Genomic DNA, 5,328 nt, shown 5'->3' on the forward strand with positions numbered 1-5,328 from the left:
AAAACTTTGAGAAAATCCCAAAACCAAAATGGATTTTAAAAAAAAAAAAAAAAAAAAAGAAAAAAATCATTACAAACCAAACCTGTTCTACACTGAAAATGTAGAAAATTACAACTGTGTATTGCAGGAATAGACATTGTTCTTCCAACTTTAAAATAAGCATATGCCTAATTTCATTCACATGAACAATTACATTAATCTGAATAGGAAGGACTTGCTTATGTACAGATGAGAATGTATATAAGTCCTTACAAAAACCACACTTAAAGTTAATATAAACTTAAAGAAAATCTAGATGTAAAGTTAATATAAACTTAAAGAAAACCTAGATGTCTCATATTTGTTCCAGTCATTTACTTCTTGCCATGTTTGATTTCTTGCTTTAAGTGTTAAAAACAAGGCATTGATTCCCTGGAATACCCAATGAACTTTTAATAGATACAAAGGCATATTTTGATTTGCTATTTAAGATTTTACAACTCTACTGCATTATGTGATGGGCAAGAGCCCTATAGATAAAAAAAGGGGAGAATAATATGAAAATAAGATGTTTAAATAGACATGTCTGCATTTATTCTAGGTGTCTAAACTCCCATATGGTCAAATGGATTAGTGAGAAACACTTAATTGCTGGTCAGTTGAATTTCTGAGAACAGATCTAATCAGTACAGTCAACAGCACAGTAAGTATAAGTGAAGTGTAGATATATCTGTGTAGACCCCTAAATTTAGACAGAAAACTCAAAATTACTTCCATCACAAAATGTAAGTTTGAATAGTTACATCTTACTATGGCCAGAATTCTGTTTTTCTGATAATGTTGGGATGGAACTACCTCCTAAAACAAACTACATGTGGAAGAAGCAGCTTAAATGACCCATTACAAAGTTTGACATTTCTTTGCTTACTAATGTATAATGTAATCATAAAACAGTCTAAACTTTATATGTGATGCTCTTGTATTGAAGAGCAAAATGTGCAATCATCTCTCATTTTCTATCTGAGAAGAGAAAGATCAGTTGGTTTCTTTTCATTTTAGCTTATGAGGAAGCAGGTAAAAAGTCAAAATGGGCAATATTCCACAAAAGGACTATGTTAGTTCTTAATTTGGTATCGTTTATGCTTCTTACCATTTGTGTTGTCCTGCCTGACTGAGCCTTCTTCTATACCACTTCTGTTCACCTCAGTTCATCCCAGTCCCATTTGTGGAGCTGGAAGAGGAGGGGTTCTGCTTGGCTAGCCTCTCTGCTCAGACACTGGGGAGTGGTAAGGTCAGGAGAGCACAAAAAAATTCACATCTGTTCCCAGCGAGAAGTATTTCTTTTTAATGTAATGCTGAAGAAATCAGTTGCACCTTAATCCTAGTCACAAGAGAAAATGAAGAATTCAGCTGTGCTGTATTTCTGTAGCATGGCAGTTTTCTTGAGCCTAGCTCATTGAACTCCATTATATTGATGCTAACCAAGGCATGAAAAATCAAGTAAGGAAAATAAATATATGGGCAAATGGCAAATCCTCATTAAAATCCTCGAAGTCTCATTAAAGATACCTTTCTGCCAAAGGCATGTGGCAGCTACTTCTAAGTAGTTCTTCTATTTCAACATACAAATCTAAATTCAGGTTTGACCAAGAAACAGATAGCAGAAGTTGTTGGGATGTACCATACACCACCAAGCTCTTGCAAAACTTCATGATACATTAAATAAAAATACTAACTTGGGTTAAAGACTGACATACTGAAAATAAATCCTACCAAAGCCAGAATTTTAGAACATGAAAAACTTTTTTTCATATTCCACCAAAGAAAATTAAGTCTTTCTGTTAATTATTACTGTGACACATGTACAGAACAGAACTGCAGCTGAAACCCCTGGTTAACATCTTCTGAAGCAAATGCTGTATGGTCACCTGAAAATAGATGGGCCTCTGTCCTAAAGCATGTTCAATTTTTAATTTTTTTTTACAAAAGGTATGTAAACAGAGTTATAAGCCATTCCCATGCATGGCTTTAAATGCTTGCTTTGTGATTAAAGAAGAGAATCTGTTGCTATCCACTGGTCAGCTTACTCAAAGTTGTAAGTAGGCAATTTTTCTTTACCACTTTAGAATAGAACCATAGAATCATTTAGGTTGGAAAAACCCTTGAGATCATCAAGTCCACCACTAAACTGTGTCCTTAAGTGCCACATCTGCCTGTCTTTTAAATACCTCCAGGGATGGGGACTCGACCACTTCCCTGGGCAGCCCGTTCTAATGCTTGGAAGCCCTTCCCATGAAGAAATTTTTCCTAATGTCCAAACTAAACCTCCCCTGGCGCAACTTGAGGCCATTTCCCCTCGTCCTATCGTCCATTACCAGGCAGAAGAGACCAACCCTCACCTCACTACAGCCTCCTTTCAGGCAGTTGTAGAGGGCTATCAGGTCTTCCCCTCAGCCTCCTTTTCTCCAGACTAAACAACCCCAGTTCCCTCAGCTGCTCCTCATCAGACTTGCACTCCAGACTCGTCACCAGCTTCATTGCCCTTCTCTGGACATGTTCCAGCATCTCAATGTCCTTCTTGGAGTGAGGGGCCCAAAACTGAACACAGTATTCGAGGTGCAGCCTCACCAGTGCGGAGTACAGGGGCACGATCACTTCCCTACTCCTGCTGGCCACACTGTTTCTGATACACTGATTTTTCAGTGACTTTTCAAGCAAGAAGGAAAAGACTTTTACTTACAAGAGAATGTTGCAAGTAGAATGCTTATTGTTACAGCAAAAATGGAACAAATATCTACCTGCTGGATAGCAGTTAAGGCTGTGCTTATAGATCAGGTGCATGCAGAGTGTAAATTTGGCATGTTGCGTTAGTTTGGTTTTAATGTGCTGCTGGATTCTGAGAACAAATGCCGAGGTTGGATGAAGCTAGCTCCCCAAACAAAGGGTTTGGGTAGGCTTTGCTATTTTCATGTATACATGTATTGCCAGCTCTTAGACTGAAATGATAAAAGGAAAAGCTAGATGCAATCTGTAGAATGGGAAATGATCTTTAGGTATGCAATATATGCTGTGACTGCGTATGACCTAAAGACTTACGGGTGGTAGACTGTGGTAACAGAAATCCTGGGTTACCTATGACAATGGAAAATATTAATCTCGTGCATTTAGTCTGAAATAGTTGTTTACATTACTTTATAGTCCAAAAAAGATAAAGGGGTACCTCCTAGAAACCAAATCAGTTTTTCTCCATAGTTTGTGGAGTGTGCCCAGAGGACTATTTCGAGTCGACACGTAACTTTTAGACACAGTGAAACAATGTGAGTAATACCCATGCGTAATCTGATAATCTGTGTCACTGGTGTTGGCACGTTTCAGTGCCCTCAGCTCTCAGGTCAAATCTTTGTAGCTCATGAAGCCAGTCTCTCTGTCGCCACATTGACGCAGTAAGGAGGGTCCTCCCAAGCTGGTGATGCTGGTACTGTTGTCGGAGTGGAAGGAGCTGTTCCAATGCAGTCATCTTTCAGCTTGAGGACCATGTGGGTAGGAGCAGCTGTGGGAAGTTTCCGGGAAAAGCACCTACCCAGGATGAAATTGCAGGTGGAAGGAAAATGTAGATGTCAGGCTTCTGTGTGTCGGCAAGCAAACCAAGTAGGCACTTAGCTTGCTCATCAGAGGAAAGATTCGCTTTGTTTTGAGTTGCCATAATTAGGAAGATGCTTCAAAATACAATTTCAAGATAGTCTAATCTGTGTGGAAAGCTTTGCTTTTTAATTGCCCACTAAACAAGCCTCAAGTCTGCACTTTCTTTACAGTAGTTCTGTAGAAACGTGTCTTCTACTGTTTCTTTCTGCTCTCTTCCTTTGATGTTGCATTCTCTTTGGCCGTTTCATTAGACTTCATTTATACCATTGTAGTACTAGAAGGGAAAGACCGTAGTATTGAGGTTGGCCTCTGCCTTTCTCTAGCAACTCTGTGTTACAGTATTTAAAATTTTTATTTTATTAATTATTTCTCATGCTGGTGAAGAGAAACTTGTTGCTAAGTCCTATCAGAAGCACAGAATACAGTAGCTGGTAATCTGTTTAGTCTCTGGAAGGCAACAATAAAATCTGTTAAGCATATCAGGTTTATCAAATCCTTTTGGGGCTTACTAACCTGTATTTGGATAAGTAGTTATTTTAGACAGATGGAATTTTTGGCAGTCACTGAAATTCCTCTTCTACCTACATGGAAATATTGACTGACTCTCAAATAAGATCTGATTTTGCAAATGTAAATATTGCATATTGGAGACTGCATGCTCGGAGACTGTACTTTATTTGTAAAATTATTACAGTTAGAGAGCCTTTATTTGGTATCATTCTGGTTAGCAATATATTTTACATGACAGCTGATATTATGCTCATCTAAATTCCTTTCATAAATAGAGATTCCATGTTAGTTATTCCACTCACAGCATCGCAGGCATCCTTGATTAGAGTCATACCAGTACTGACTCACAGCGTCTACTGTACAAGTGAATTAATTTCTTAAGTAGAATTTAAGATATGGTCTGGTAAAACTTAGTGACATCTTTATTTTTAAAAAATCACTACTGTGCATTAGATTTTTAATTCCTGTGGCTATAAATTAAATATTGAAAAATACAACTGCACATTGACACATCTGTAGAAGACAGACAACATTGACAAAGGCAGGAATTAGCAAAATTTATTTTGTTACTATAATTCATCCAGGGGATTAGAGCTCTAAAATGGCCTTCAACCAGTGTTTTTAATCTATAGGATAGGTAAACTGTGTTGAAAATTGACATCTGTCATAAGAACATGCTTAAGAAGTCTGAAAGTGATGTTGCAAACTGCTGTTGTCTCTTTCCAGAATGGTTCCCATAACCAAAGCTTTCCTAAGTAGGCATCTAAGTAGGGTCAATACATGCCGAGGGAGTTCTAAACTAGTAAAAATGGCTTGGAAATCATAGAACTGTAGAATCATTTAGGTTGGAAAAGACCTTTAAGATCATCGAGTCCAACAGTTAACCTAACACTGCCATCCCACCACTAAACCATGGCCCTAAGCACCTCATCTGCCCGTCTTTTAAATACCCCCAGGGATGGGGACTCAACCACTTCCCTGGGCAGCCCATTCCAGTGCCTGACAACCCTTTCTGTGAAGGAACTTTTCCCAGTGTCCAACCTAAACCTGCCCTGGTGCAACTTGAGGCCATTTCCTCTTGTCCTGTTGCTTAGTATTTGGCAGAAAAGACCAACACCCACCTGGCTACACCCTCCTTTCAGGCAGTTGTAGAGGGGCATTAAGGTCTCCCCTCAGCCTCCTCTTCTCCAGGCTGAA

At 38.7% G+C, this 5,328-nt stretch overlaps 1 long non-coding RNA gene across 1 annotated transcript in view; it reads left to right on the forward strand.

The window, feature by feature from the left end:
• The window catches only part of LOC118451661, a 23,812-nt gene extending 18,776 nt beyond the window's left edge, over positions 1 to 5,036 (forward strand). The window contains exon 3 of the long non-coding RNA XR_004841178.1: positions 4,935 to 5,036. This is a non-coding gene — a long non-coding RNA (uncharacterized LOC118451661). The remainder of the gene's footprint in view (positions 1 to 4,934) is intronic.
• Positions 5,037 to 5,328: the final 292 nt, after the last annotated feature.

This window comes from Egretta garzetta, unplaced genomic scaffold, assembly GCF_000687185.1.
Source record: "Egretta garzetta isolate BGI_Z169 unplaced genomic scaffold, ASM68718v1 scaffold430, whole genome shotgun sequence".
Lineage (NCBI taxonomy): Eukaryota > Metazoa > Chordata > Aves > Pelecaniformes > Ardeidae > Egretta > Egretta garzetta.